This window comes from Mobula hypostoma, chromosome X2 (assembly GCF_963921235.1).
Source record: "Mobula hypostoma chromosome X2, sMobHyp1.1, whole genome shotgun sequence".
NCBI classification, from domain to species: Eukaryota; Metazoa; Chordata; class Chondrichthyes; order Myliobatiformes; family Myliobatidae; genus Mobula; species Mobula hypostoma.
The window spans coordinates 46,883,438-46,899,564 of record NC_086129.1 but is presented as its reverse complement, the minus strand read 5'-3'; the positions used below and the strand labels follow the sequence as shown (position 1 = coordinate 46,899,564).

Sequence of the window (16,127 nt, the reverse complement as noted above, 5' to 3'; positions counted from 1 at the left end):
AAGCTGCCTGACCTGCTGAGTTCCTCTAACATTTTGTGTGTTGCTCAAGATTTCCAGCATCTGCAGAATCTCTTGTGTTTAATGCCTATAAGTGAAGTTAGCACTCAAATGTCAGGCTAGTTATGATGCATTTTTAATAAATCCATTGTAGGTGATATAAGATTAAATCAGAGGTGATGTGAAGGAGGAAATCAGTAATGAACAGAGATATCGCTAATTGACCTCTGAACCAAACTTTCTCCCCCACAGTCACCTTTCAATCGTTTTTTATTTAACCAGATTACCTTTGCTTTCACCTTGAGTCATTATGAATCATGTCTGTTTATACTTTCTTCATCAGCACCTACACAGGAAGGAGGGGGAAAAACGTAATGTTCTGATGTGCAGTGCTAGGGATCCCGAGGTTTGCCACAGAAATAGCAAAAATAGGTCTGTACAGGAATCAGTAAGAGTGATGGTATTTCCAACCCCACTAAACTGTCTGCTGTGTTCTCAGTCAGTCTGAGCAGACTAAAGCACAACTAAGGTGACCTAAATTATGCCTCCAATAATCATCAAAGTTTCATCACAATTCCACATGTTAGAAGACATTGTGACATTGAGGCTAGAGCTACTATGTTTACCTTCTAAAGTAACTTCTAATGCAAAAGTGTCTTTCTTAAAGGAACATTGCCTTTCTCCTCCAATTACCATGTATGAGAGAGATGAAATAATTTTAAATAATCAGTATGCTCGTATGACAAATTATGATAGCTAACAGCACACAGCTCCATTAACAGAGACAACAAAACACATCATAAAATTCTTCAGTTTGTCACAACTGCCCGGCTAAAATTACATTTATTCTCTTGGAACATTATGGACTCAATTCAATTTTAAAAGAACTTTTGTTTAACCCAGGCAACCTGCTCATATTCTATACCTTCACAGTATGGTCCGGGTCAATTTTGACCCGGCCCAAGAATCCCCTCATAACAAGTGTCTATTCCAAATTTTGAACCACAGATCTATTTAGAATGTATAAATAGCCTATCTGAGATTAATAAATGGGTTATTAATCCTTAATTAATGTTTCAAAATCTAAACTCCATTTCAATAGATACGGGTCAAATTTGACCTGGAACAGCCTCAATGTACAAAAATTTTTAGCACCTGTACAAAAGTATAAAATTTTTAAATATTTTCATTTTTGCACATTTTGGGTCACTTTAGAAAAAGTCATCAAATTTCAGCTAAAAAATGGCATCTAGGGTGTTTTTACTGCTGTCAAATGTCAAAACGGGTCAAATTTGACCCAAACAGTATGTAAGGGTTAATGATCTTATCAAGTGACTTGCATTTGTTTCCTTGTAATGTACTGGCAGGAAGTGGTATTATTTTAGTATCAATCAAATGTCGCCATGTATATACCTTCAAGTCTGATCTCGGTTGTTTTTCCTCACCATTTCCCAATTTTATCTCCTTTTTTTCAATGGCTGTGCTGGTCACTGATGTCCTAGTCTTTCCCCAATTACCCATGACTTGAATGATTTACTGTACTTAGTCTTTTAAACATTTAACATGTTTCTAGCAGTAAAACATAAGGCATTCTGATTAAGAGGGACAGATTTTCTTCCCTAGAGGACAAGATTTTTGTGATTTTTATGATAATCCCAACTTGGGCTCTACAGACTCCTCGCTTACTGGTATTGGTCTACATCATAAAAAAAGTTAGGAAACCCTGATCTAGAGTTTCATGGTCACCATTACTAATATGTTTTCCATAAGTCCATAAGACCATAAGATATAGGAGCAGAAGTAGGCCATTTGGCCCATCAAGTCTGCTCCCCCATTTCATCATGGCTGCTCCTTTTCCCTCTCATCCCTACTCCCCTGCCTTCTCCCCATTCCCTTTGATGCCCTGGCTAATCAAGAACCTATCTATCTCTGCCTTAAATGCATCCAACGACTTGGCCTCCACAGCCGCTCGTGGCAACAAATTCCACAGATTTACCACCCTCTGACTAAAGTAATTTCTCCACATCTCTGTTCTAAATCAATATCCTTCAATCCTGAAGTTGTGCCCTCCTGTCCTGGACTCCCCTACCATGGGAAATAACTTTGCCATATCTAATCTGTTCAGGCCTTTTATCATTCAGAATGTTCCTATGAGCTGCCCCCCCCTCATTCTCCTGAACCCCAGGGAATACAGCCCAAGAGCTGCCAGACATTCCTCATATGGTAACCCTTCCATTCCTGGAATCATTCTCGTGAACCTTCTCTGAACCCTTTCCAATGTCAGTATATCCTTTCTAAAATAAGGAGCCCAAACCTGCACACAATACTCCAAGTGTGGTCTCACTAGTGCCTTATAGAGCCTCAACATCACATCCCTGCTCTTATATTCTATACCTCTAGAAATGAATACCAACATTACATTCACCTTCTTCACAACCGACTCAACCTGGAGGTTTACCTTTAGGGTACCCTGCACAAGGACTCCCAAGTCTCTTTGCATCTCTGCATTTTGAATTCTCTCCCCACCTAAATATTAGTCTGCCCTTTTTTATTCCACCAAAGTGCCTGACCGTACGCTTCCCAACATTGTATTTCATTTGCCACTTTTTTGCCCATTCCCCTAAACTATCTGAGTCTCTCTACAGGCTCTCTGTTTTCTCAACACTGCCCTCTCCTCCACCTATCTTTGTATCATCAGCAAATTTAGCCACACATTCCTTAATACCATAGTGCAAATCATTGGCATACATCATAAAAAGTAACGATCCCAACACCGACCCCTGTGGAACTCCACTGGTAAGAACTGATGTTAGTTAGCCGTGAGGTAATGTTGCAGCTTGATAAATCTCTGGTTAGACCACACTTGGAGTATTTTCTTCAGTTCTGGGAAGGATGTGGAAGCTTTAGAGAGGGTGCAGAGGAGATTTACCAGGCTGCTGCCAGGATTGGAGAGTATGGCTTATGAGGATAGGCTGAGTGAGTTAGGGCTTTTCTCTTTAGAGAGAAGGAGGATGAGAAGTGACTTGATAGAGGTGTATAAAATGATAAGAGGCACAGACAGAGTGGACAGGCAGAGACTTTTTCCAGGGTGGAAATGACAAATACAAGGGTGCATAATTTTGAGGTGTTTAGGAGGAATGTCTAGTAAGGAATAGCAGAAGTATGTTTTTTACACAGAGGATAGTGGGTACATGGAACACCCTGCCAGGGGTGTTGGTAGAGGCAACTACATTATGGATATTTAAGGGACTTAGAAATATGAAGAGCTATGTAGGAGGGAGGGGTTAGTTTGATCTTTGAGTAGCTTAAATGGTCAGCACAACATTGTGGGCCAAAGGTCCTGTACTATGCTGTAATGTTCTATATTTTATAATGCGATTTGAACTCATGACTCCAGCATGCAGGCCAGCCAGTTCTATATCATTACACCCCTTGCCATGGTAGTGTAATAGTTAGTGCAATGCTATTACAGCTCAGGGCGTCGGAGTTCCCAGTTCAATTTTGACGCTTTCTGTAAGGAGTTTGTACATCCTCCCTGTGGAATGTGTGGGTTTTCTCCCACGGTCCAAAGATGTACCGATTAGTAAGTTAATTAGTCATTGGAAATTGCACTGTGATTAGGCTAGGGTTAAATCAGGGGATTACTGGGCAGTGTGGATCTTTGGGCAGGAAGGCCCTATTCTTCACTGTATTTCTAAATAAATAAATCTGCCCTGTAGGTGTTGACCTGTCACACTATCTCAGTATTAATGTCCCAAACAAAAGACTTCAAGAGTTTCTTTTCACTACATTTGGTGAATGACCTGATGTAACAGTGAACCCCATGCTTCGTTGTTGTTCTGTGCCCTTGTCTTCTGAAGCAACCTAGAGCAACAAACAATCTGTTTGAGGAACTCAGTGTGTCAAGCACATCTGTGCAGCAAAACGGGAAGGTGATGTTTCAGGTTCAGACCCTTCATCTGGACTGAAAGATAGAGGGGAGAGAAAGGACAGAGTAAGTGACATAGTAATAGTGACAAGAGTGTAGGTGAGGTGAGTGATAGAGTGGAAATAATGACAGAAGCTGGGAGGTGAAAGGTTGGGGTGACAAAGGGCTGAAGGAGGAGCATGGAATGAAGAGTAGGACATAGAGTGGGAAGATGGGAACTTGTGGGGAGGGGAACCAGTGGGAGGACTCTGTGGCTGATGGGCAGATGAAGAGGGTGGAGGAGTGGAAAGAAGCAGGATGTGGTGAATGTAGGAATGTAGGAAGAACATAAGGTTGATAAGGGGCCAACATAGAGCAGGTACCCTACTGAACACTGATGTCTAGACGCAGTAGCTGATAATCTCTAAAACACAACCATAATCATATGTTGGATTAAGGTGTAGAATCGTGATTTTGCTTGTATTTTTCTTGTAGTTTTATTTTCCTATCCTTGTTTGTATTTTTATATAATCACCTGTATACATGTCATTATTATGTGAATTTTCCAGTAATTGTGGGACAGTTGATTAAATATTTTTGAGAGTTTCTTAATTTTCAACAGCGGGTGACACAGCACTTGAATCTGTCTACTGTATAGGTTCATTGTTATCACTGGAATGTTATTATCTCTAGTCAGAGTTTGAGGTGACCACGACCAAAGCATCAGGATCCTGCACATTGAATAATATGTTGAGATGTGGGAATATGCCCACCTTTGATAAGGAGATCTGTCAATGAACGGAACATGTTAGATTCAGCAATGGAAAGGCAGTGGAGAAGTGAACAGCATTTACTCCAGCTCCAACAATAACTGAGTTATCCTCCCTAATATGGCATTCTTTAGGAGTTTGCAGAGATATGGTATGTCACCAAGGATTCTAGCAAATTTCTACATAATTTTATTTGGATAGCATTCTAACCATCTGGTATGGAGGGGTCAGGAAAAGATGCAGGAAGTTGCAAACTCACTTAGTTCCATCATGGGCACTCGCTTCCCCAGCATCGAGAACATCTTCAGAAGGAGCTACCTCAAAAAGATAGCATTTATCAATGAGGACCACCATCACCCAGGATATGCCCTCTTTTCATTTTGACCATCATGGAGGAGATACAGGAGCCTGAAGGCACACCCTCAACAATTTTGAAACAGCATCTTCCCCTCCACCTTCAGATCTCTGAATGGCCAATGAACAGAAACACTTGAACACTACCTCAATTATATATATTATATTGAATATTATATCAACTATAGATATGTATATATTTCTTATTATAATTTATATTTTTATGGATTACACTACTGTTGTCAAAAAATGACTAATTTTACAACATGTGTCAGTTATAATAATCTGATTCTGATTCCGAATCTGCAAAAATTCACATAACCTTGTGAGGTTGTTTTTCAGACAAAACCTCAGGGCAAGCCACACATAATGACATTAAACTAAATGGTGAAAATCTTGCTCAAGGAGCGACTCCTGGCTTGAAAAGTGTCCTCAACAAAGAACTTTCTGTATAGCCTGTCTATTTCCTAGAAGAGGCCGTCTTCATATTACAAACGCTTGACTGAAAGGCATCTATGCACATAAATGTGCTCCCATAATATTACTGAATTCAAGATATCTTACCCGTGGCCAAACTAGCTTTCATTTCCTCTATTTTTCATAATTGTTATTTCTTACCAGAGACAACTCAATCCATCTATGCCTCTTATTATCTCATACATATTACATACATAGTTTTTTACTATATGCTTAAAGTGTAGAAGATGATAAGAGGCATAAATGGAGGGGACCTTCAGAGATTTTTTTTCCCAGGCCAAGGGACAAGTGGCTACTACAAGAGGACATAATTTTAAGGTGATTGAGGAAAGTGTCAAGGTGGGCAGGGAACACTTATGTCAGGATGCTGTTCATCGACTATAGCTCAGCATTTAATACCATCGTTCTCACAATCCTGATTGAGAAGTTGCAGAACCTAGACCTCTGTACCTCCCTTTGCAATTGAATCCTTGGCTTCCTAACAGGAAGACCACAGTCTCTGTGGATTAGTGATAACATCTCCTCCTCGCTGACGATCAACACTGGTGCACCTCAGGGGTGTGTGCTTAGCCCACTGCTCTACTCTCTATATACACATGACTGTGTGGCTAGGCGTAGCTCAAATAACATCTACAAATTTGCTGACATTATTGGTAGAATCTCAGGTGGTGATGAGAGGATGTACAGGAGTGAGATATGCCAACTAGTGGAATGGTGCCACAGCAACAACCTGGCACTCAACGTCAGTAAGACAAAAGAGCTGACTGTGGACTTCAGGAAGGGTAAGACGAAGGAACACATACCAATCCTCATAGAGGGATCAGAAGTGGAGAGAGTGAGCAGCTTCACGTTTCTCAGTGTGAAGATCACTGAGAATCTAACTTGGTCCCAACATAGAAATGTAGTTATAAAGAAGGCAAGACAGCGGCTATACTTTATTAGGAGTTTGAAGATATTGGGCCATGTCAACAAACACACTCAAAAACTTCTGTAGTTGTACCATGGAGAGCATTCTGACAGGCTGCATCATTGTCTGGTACGGAGGGGATACTGCACAGGACCGAAAGAAGCTGCAGAGGGTTGTACATCTAGTCTGCTCCATCTTGGGCACTAGCCTACAAAGTACCCAGGACATCTTTAGGGAGCGGTGTCTCAGAAAGGCAGCATCCATTATTAAGTACCTCCAGCACCCAGGGCATGCCCTTTTCTCACTGTTACCACCAGCAAGGAGGTACAGAAGCCTGAAGGCACACACTCAGTGATTCAGGAACAGCTTGTTCCCCTCTGCATTCCAATTCCTAAATGAACATTGAAGCTTTGGACACTACCTCACTTTTTTCAATTTATAGTATTTCTGTTTATGCACATTTTTAAAATCTGTTCAACATATGTAGTGATTAATTTGTTTATTATTATGTTTTATTTTATTTATTATTATTATTATTATTTTCCTCTCTGCTAGATTATGTATTGCATTGAACTGCAGCTGCTAAGTTAACAAATTGCACGTCACATGCCGGTGATAATAAACCTGATTCTGAATTCTGTTTCTGAGATGTTCTCAGGGAAATGTACAGCAGAAATGAAGGAAATGTTCAGGGGATATTTGTGTGATGTTCTGCAGTGGTACAGGAACTGTGGTATACAAAGGCTGTTGAAAATCTAGCTAAGAAGAAAAGAAAAGCTTACAAAAGGATCAAAAAAAACTAGGTAATGATAAGAAATCTAGAAAATTATAAATCTAGCAGGAAGGAGCTTAAGAATGAAATTAGGAAAGCCAGAAGGGGCCATGAGAAGGCCTTGGCAGACAGGATTAAGGAAAACCCCAAGGCATTCTACAAGTATGTGAAGAGCAAGAGGATAAGACATGAGAGAATAGGACCAATCAAGTGTGACAGTGGGAAAGTGTGTATGGAATCGGAGGAGATAGCAGATGTACTTAATGAATACTTTGCTTCAGTATTCACTACAGAAAAGGAACTTGGTGATTGTAGGGATGACTTACAGCAGATTGAAAAGCTTAAGCATCTAAACATTAAGAAAGAGGATGTGACTAAGCACGTTGATGAAGGTAGAGCAGTAGATAGAGACATAGAAAATAGGTGCAGGAGTAGGCCATTCGGCCCTTTGAGCCTGCACCACCATTCAGTATGATCATGGCTGATCATCCAACTCAGAACCCTGTACCTGCCTTCTCTCCATACCCCCTGATCCCTTTAGCCACAAGGGCCATATCTAACTCCCTCTTAAATATAGCCAATGAACTGGCCTCAACTATTTCCTGTGGCAGAGAATTCCACAGATTCACCACTCTCTGTGTGAAGAAGTTTTTCCTAATCTCGGTCCTAAAAGGCTTCCCCTCTATCCTCAAACTGTGACCCCTCGTTCTGGACTTCCCCAACATCGGGAACAATCTTCCTGCATCTAGCCTGTCCAATCCCTTTAGGATCTTATACGTTTCAATCAGATCCCCCCTCAATCTTCTAAATTCCAACGAGTACAAGCCCAGTTCATCCAGTCTTTCTTCATATGAAAGTCCTGCCATCCCAGGAATCAATCTGGTGAACCTTCTTTGTACTCCCTCTATGGCAAGGATGTCTTTCCTCAGATTAGGGGACCAAACCTGCACACAATACTCCAGGTGTGGTCTCACCAAGGCCTTGTACAACTGCAGTAGTACCTCCCTGCTCCTGTACTCGAATCCTCTCGCTATAAATGCCAGCATACCATTCGCCTTTTTCACTGCCTGCTGTACCTGCATGCCCACTTTCAATGACTGGGGCATAATGACACCCAGGTCTCGTTGCACCTCCCCTTTTCCTAATCGGCCACCATTCAGATAATAATCTGTTTTCCTGCTTTTGTCACCAAAGTGGATAACCTCACATTTACCCACATTAAATTGCATCTGCCATGAATTTGCCCACTCACCTAACCTATCCAAGTCACCCTGCATCCTCTTAGCATTCTCCTCACAGCTAACACTGCTGCCCAGCTTCGTGTCATCCGCAAACTTGGAAATGCTGCATTTAATTCCCTCATCCAAGTCATTAATATATATTGTAAACAACTGGGTCCCAGCACTGAGCCTTGCGGTACCCCACTAGTCACTGCCTGCCATTCTGAAAAGGTCCAGTTTATTCCCACTCTTTGCTTCCTGTCTGCCAACCAATTCTCTATCCACATCAACACCTTACCCCCAATACCGTGTGCTTTAAGTTTGCACACTAATCTCCTGTGTGGGACCTTGTCAAAAGCCTTTTGAAAATCCAAATATACCACATCCACTGGTTCTCCCCTATCTACTATACTAGTTACATCCTCAAAAAATTCTATGAGATTCGTCAGACATGATTTTCCTTTCACAAATCCATGCTGACTATGTCCGATGATTTCACCGCTTTCCAAATGTGCTGTTATCACATCTTTGATAACTGACTCTAGCATTTTCCCCACCACCGATGTTAGGCTAACCGGTCTATAATTCCCCGGTTTCTCTCTTCCTCCTTTTCTAAAAAGTGGGGTTACATTAGCCACCCTCCAATCCTCTGGAATTAGTCCAGAATCTAAAGAGTTTTGAAAAAATATCACTAATGCATCCACTATTTCTTGGGCTACTTCCTTAAGCACTCTGGGATGCAGACCATCTGGCACTGGGAATTTATTTGCCTTTAATCCCTTCAATTTACCTAACACCACTTCCCTACTAACATGCATTTCCCTCAGTTCCTCCATCTCACTAGACCCTCTGTCCCCTACTATTTCCGGAAGATTATTTATGTCCTCCTTAGTGAAGACAGAACCAAAATAGTTATTCAATTGGTCTGCCATGTCCTTGCTCCCCATAATCAATTCACCTGTTTCTATCTGGAGGGGACCGACATTTGTCTTAATCAATCTTTTTCTTTTCACATATCTGTAAAAGCTTTTACAGTCAGTTTTTATGTTCCCTGCCAGTTTTCTCTCATAATCTTTTTTCCCCTTCCTAATTAAGCCCTTTGTCCTCCTCTGCTGAACTCTGAATTTCTCCCAGTCCTCAGGTGAGCCACTTTCTCTGGCTAATTTGTATGCTTCTTCTTTGGAATTGATACTATCCCTAATTTCCCTTGTCAGCCACGGGTGCACTACCTTCCTTGATTTATTCTTTTACCAAACTGGGATGAACAATTGTTGTAGTTCATCTATGCAACCTTTAAATGCTTGCCATTGCATATCCACTGTCAACTCTTTAAGTGTCATTTGCCAGTCTATCTTAGCTAATTCACGTCTCATACCTTCAAAGTTACCCTTCTTTAAGTTCAGAACCTTTGTTTCTGAATTAACTATGTCACTCTCCATCTTAATGAAGAACTCCACCATATTATGGTCACTGTTACCCAAGGGGCCTCTCACGACAAGATTGCTAATTAACCCTTCCTCATTGCTCAATACCCAGTCCAGAATAGCCTGCTCTCTAGTTGGTTCCTCGACATGTTGGTTCAAAAAACCATCCCGCATACATTCCAAGAAATCCTCTTCCTCAGCACCCTAACCAATTTGGTTCGCCCAATCTATATGTAGATTGAAGTCACCCATTATAACTGCTGTTCCTTTATTGCACACATTTCTAATTTCCTGTTTAGTACCATCCCCGACCTCACTACTACTGTTAGGTGGCCTGTACACAACTCCCACCAGCGTTTTCTGCCCCTTAGTGTTATGCAGCTCTACCCATATCGATTCCACATCCTCCCGGCTAATGTCCTTCCTTTCTATTGCGTTAATCTCTTCTTTAACCAGCAACGCCACCCCACCTCCTTTTCTTTCATGTCTATCCCTCCTGAATATTGAATATCCCTGAATGTTGAGCTCCCATCCTTGGTCACCCTGGAGCCATGTCTCTGTGATCCCAACTATATCATATTCATTAATAACAATCTGCACTTTTAATTCATCCACCTTGTTACGAATGCTCCTTGCATTGACACACAAAGCCTTCAGACTTGCTTTTACAACACTCTTAACCCTTATACAATTATGTTGAAAAGTGGCCCTTTTTAATGCTTGCCCTGGATTTGTCGGCCTGCCACTTTTACTTTTCACCTTACTACTTTTTGCTTCTACCCTCATTTTACACCCCTCTGTCTCTCTGCACTTGTTCCCATCCCCCTGTTGTGAACTAATCTCCTCTCTCCTAGTCTCTTTAATTTGATTCCCACCCCCCAACCATTCTAGTTTAAAGTCACCTCAGTAGCCCTCGCAAATCTCCCCGCCAGGATATTGGTCCCCCTAGGGTTTAAGTGTAACCCGTCCTTTTTGTACAGGTCACGCCTGCGCCAAAAGAGGTCCCAATGATCCAAAAACTTGAATCCCTGCCCCCGGCTCCAATCCCTCAGCCACGCATTTATCCTCCACCTCATTGCATTCCTACTCTCACTGTCGCGTGGCACAGGCAGTAATCCCGAGATTACTACCTTTGCGGTCCTTTTTCTCAACTCCCTTCCTAGCTCCCTATATTCTCCTTTCAGGACCTCTTCCCTTTTCCTACCTATGTCATTGGTACCTATATGTACCACGACCTCTGGCTCCTCACCCTCCCACTTCAGAATATCTTGGACGCGATCAGAAATATCCCGGATCCTGGCACCAGGGAGGCAAGCTACCACCCGGGTCTCCGGACTGCGCCCACAGAATCGCCTATCTGACCCCCTTACTATCAAGTCCCCTATTACAACTGCCCTCCTCTTCCTTTCCCTACCCTTCTGAGCTACAGGGCCAGACTCTGTGCCGGAGGCACGGCCACTGTCGCTTCCCCCGGGTAAGCTGTCCCCCCCAACAGTACTCAAACAGGAGTACCTGTTGTCAAGGGGCACAGCCACCGGGGTACTCTCTAGTACCTGACTCTTCCTATTCCCCCTCCTAACCATGACCCACTTGTCTGCCTCCCGTGGCCCTAGTGTGACCACCTGCCTGCAACTCCTCTCTATCAACTCCTCACTCTCCCTGACCAGATGAAGGTCATCAAGCTGCAGCTCCAGTTCCCTAACACGGTCCCTTAGGAGCTGCATCTCGGCGCACCTGGCGCAGATGTGGACGTCCGGGAGGCTTGGAGACTCCAGGACCTCCCACATCCAGCACTGAGAACAACAAACTGCCCTCACACTCATACTGCCCCTCTCCTCAAATAACAACAAAAATGAATACTAAACCTTTCTCGCCTCGCCCGTTAAGCCAAAGCCCTTAAGCCTTCACTCTGCTCCCGGCTCACTCTGCCGCCCGCAAACTACGCTGCCCACTGTATGAGGCTCTGTTCCTTTTAAATCTTCCGTGCTTCACTGCCCGACATCACACGCCTGCGCAGTCCCGCCTCTCTGAACGCCGATGGAAAAAAAACCCGAAAAATTCAAAAGTGGCTTCCTCTGCACTCCCGCTCCGATTCTCAGACTTCCTTCTCCAAATACATTCTCTTAGATAGAAAACTGGAGGGCCATGTGGGAAGGAAGGGTTAGATTGATCTCAGAGTAGGTAAGAAGTCGACACCACATCATGAGCCAAAGATTTTGTACCATGCTGTAGTGTTCTGTGTTCTATATGTTGATGTCATTCGTTACAATACTGTGGAGGTATGATTACGATTTTGAGCGATTTTTGCGTGTTTTTCAACTCATGGGTAAAATCGACTTTGTTTCTGCAAGCGCAGAACCCGTTCATTACTCAGGGATGGTCTGTATGCTGTATCCTAGTGTTCCCCTCTCAGACAACACAAGAGGCAAACGTAGAAGATAACCAGGCTAAGCACGTGCCTGTGAGACATCAGTGAATTAACTCAGTATTAATTTGACATGCAGCTTATTGTTCACTTACTGTGCTGTGGAGGAAGTGTCAGTTTGAAACAATAACGGTGAGAACCCTGTGAGTCTCTGTTAGTCTCCTTGGGCTCTGAAAAGTAGAGGCAGCTTTTCCTGCTCGGCCACTTGTGGCACATGTCAGTTGGCCGACTGTCCCTGAAGATTTTATTTGTTAGATCCCACACCTAAATTAAACTCTCCCTGGTGATGTGTGAAACTGGCTGTGGATAATTTTAACATCTGTAATTCATGTCTATCTTCTTCTATAGATTAGAATACTTAGATTGAGCGGGTGCACGATTTAGAACATAGAACGGTTCAGCACAGTATCGGCTCTTTGACCCACGATAATGTTCCAAACATTTAAGCCGCAAAGTTGTAAAATTATCTGAGCTATAGTTGAAAGTCAGATACTAAATGTGGATGATCCCTCGGCACTGGTGTCACCAGAGCAGCCTGAGTTCAGCTCAGAATCCATGAACAAAGCAGGAGGCTACCAGTGCCAGGGTCTGATCTCCAGTGCATTCAATCTTTCTGTGTTGCAAGGCCCAGATGGAAATAATTGGAATGTGCTGACACCAAATTTCAAAGTACACTTCTTTTCAAAGTATGCATATATCACCATATATACCTGATTCATTTTCTTCAAGTCAAGTCAAGTTTACTGTCATTTCGACCATAAGCTGCTGGTACAGTACACAGTAACAATGAAACAACATTCCTCCAGGACCCTGGTGCTACGTGAAACAACACAAAACTACACTAGACTATGTGAGACAGCACAAGGCTACACTAGACTACGTAAAACAACATAAAAACTACACTAGACTACAGACCTGCACAGGACTACATAAAGTGCACAAAACAGTGCAGGACAGTACAATAATTAATAAACATGACAATAGGCACAGTAGAGGACAAATTACAATATAATAATAAATGATGTAGATGTCAGTCTAGACTCTGGGTATTAAGGAGTCTGATGGCTGGGGGAAGAAACTGTTGCACAGTCTGGTCGTGAGAGCCCAAATGCTTCGGTACCTTTTGCCAGATGGCAGGAGGGAGAAGAGTTTGTGTGAGGGGTGCGTGGGGTCTTTCACAATACTGTTAGCTTTGTGGATGCAGCGTGTGGTGTAAATGTCTGTGATGGCGGGAAGAGAGACCCCGATGGTCTTCTCAGCTGACCTCACTATCCACTGCAGGGTCTTGCGATCTGAGATGGTGCAATTCCCGAACCAGGCAGTGATGCAGCTGCTCAGGATGCTCTCAATACATCCTCTGTAGAATGTGGTGAGGATGGGGGGTGGGAGATGGACTTTTCTCAGCCTTCGCAGAAAGTAGAGATGCTGCTGGGCTTTCTTGGCTATGGAGCTGGTGTTGAGGGACCAGGTGAGATTCTCCGTCAGGTTAACACCAAGAAATTTGGTCAACAGAGGAGCTGTCAATGTTCAGCAGAGAGAGTCTTGCAGGCATTTACAGTAAATCAGAGGAATACAATAGAATCAATGAAGAACTACACACACAGACTGACAACCAACCAATGTGCAAAAGAAGAGAAGCTGTGCAAATACAGAAATAAATGCATATATACATACATACATAAATAATACTGAGAACGTGAGCTGTAGAGTTCTTGAAATTGAGTCCATAGGTTCTGAAACCAGGTGAGTGAAGTTATCCACGCTGATTCAGAAACCTAATGATTGAGGGGTAATAACTGTTCCTGAACCTGGTGGTGTGGGTCCTGAGGCTCCTGTACCGCCTTCCTTATGGCAGCAGTGAGAAGAGAGCATGTCCTGGATGGTGGGGATCCTTGATGGATGCTGCTCTCCTTGTACTGCAGATGTGCTCAGTGGTGGGCAGGTTTTTGCCTGTGATGCACCGGGCATGTATCCACTACTTTTTGTAGGCTTTTCTGTTCATGGGCATTGATGTTTCCATACCTGGCCATGGTGTAACCAGTCAGGATGCTCTCCACTGTGCATCTGTAGAAGGTTGTTAAACCACTGCAGATGACTGACAGCCCTGTTAATTGGCCATCGGTGCACTAGGAAACATTGGTTCTGAGGTGGAGACACTAAATACACTTCAGAAGGAGATGTAAAAGTTTGAAATAAGCAAGATCCCAGAAGCAATTATTGAAGTTATTTTTGGCCAGTATTAATTGAGGATGAACTGTCAAAGTCAAAGTCGAGTTTATTGCTATCTGCACAAGTCCATGTGTGCACAGCTACAATGATAAATGGACTTGAAGCGGTATCACAGGCACAGAACATCAGATAGGCAGCATTCACAAGAAAAAATACACAGAACAAACATACATTATATGCATTCTTGTGCAAGAAAGGGTAGAAGTAGGACAGAAGCCTGATTGAACTGAAGGAGATTGAGGAGACTTGATATGTCACCAAAGACTTTAATACATTTCTACATGTAAAGCCCTGGTTAAACTTTTACTGCTAATGCTATAGGGTATTTCATTTAATAGTTTTCTGTAGAAGCAGTGTGTTCTACTATTAAAGATAAGGGGTTGTGATGTTCAGCTTAGGAAAGTCGGGTCAACCAATCAGGTTGGTGGAATTGGGAGAAGGTTCTAGAGAGAGCTGGGCGGAGAGGTTTTGTGATGGATTCTAAAGAGGTTGAGATCCTTTTTTGGTGGAAGATGGAGAGAGAAGAAGATTGAGAGAACTGGCGATAGGATTCCATCCAACTGGAATGCGCGATTCGATGGAGTCAAAGATGGAAAGTTCTGTTGGTAATCGGTGAATAGGACTTGGTGCCGTGAGTACAGTGAAATCTCCAGCTTCTGGAAGATTTGAGCTCCAACTTTGTGAACTTTTGACTGTTTTAATCATAATGGGCTGTTCTATTTTTTTCTTACTTTAACAATTGATTAAGTTGATATTCATAAATACACATTTCTTATGCAGTGTATGCAGTGTACAATCTGTTGTTTCTTGCTGATGGGTAATTGCAGGTGGACAACATTTACACAGTATTCACTCAGATTGGGGTGCAGGTGGTCGAAACATTCCGGCCCTCCCGGTCTGGTGGGACCCAAGTGATATCGACCCTAGACATATGGAGTTTGAGAAAGGTGGTTTTTGTACTGCTGAGTCCATTGGCTTGTTGGTGAGGGGCTAACCAGCTGTGTTTTTAGAGACACCCAGTGAAGAGCTGCTTCATACGGTTGTACTATGGAGAGTATTCTGACTGGTTATGTCACTGTCTGGTACGGAGGGGCCACTGCCCAGAATCAGAAGAAGCTGCAGAGGGTTGCAAACTCGCTCCATCATGGGCACCAGCCTCCCCAACGTTGAGGACATCTTCAAAAGGCAATGCCTCAAAAAGGCGGCATCCATTATTAAGGACCCCCATTGACTAGGACGTACCCTCTTCTCATATCTACCATCATTGAGGAGGTAAAGGAGTCTGAATACACACACTCAACATTTTAGAAACAGCTTCTTCCTGTACGATATCAGATTTCTAAACAGACTATAAGCCCATGAACACTACTTCATCATTTTTGCTCTCTTTTTGCACAAACTATTTAACTTATTTATATATACAGTAGTGTGTGTGTGTATATATGTATATATTATACATTTGTGTTTTATATATATACTGTACATACATACTACTGCCACAAGACAACAGATTTCACAACATGTCAGTGACATTAAATCTGCTTCTGATTTTGATTCTAACAAGTCCATTTCAGTAGAAAATGGTCAACGTAGTCTTATTGCTAAACTGAAGTGATCAGAGTTTTGCTGGTTTGTTCTAGAAGCA

The 16,127-nt window shown here is 42.6% G+C and overlaps 1 protein-coding gene across 13 annotated transcripts in view; it reads right to left on the bottom strand.

Annotated features, from left to right (window-relative positions):
- LOC134340712 (NF-kappa-B inhibitor delta-like) overlaps nucleotides 1-16,127 on the bottom strand; it is a 261,763-nt gene that overhangs the window by 221,217 nt on the left and 24,419 nt on the right. The gene's annotated exons all lie outside the window — the stretch shown is intronic.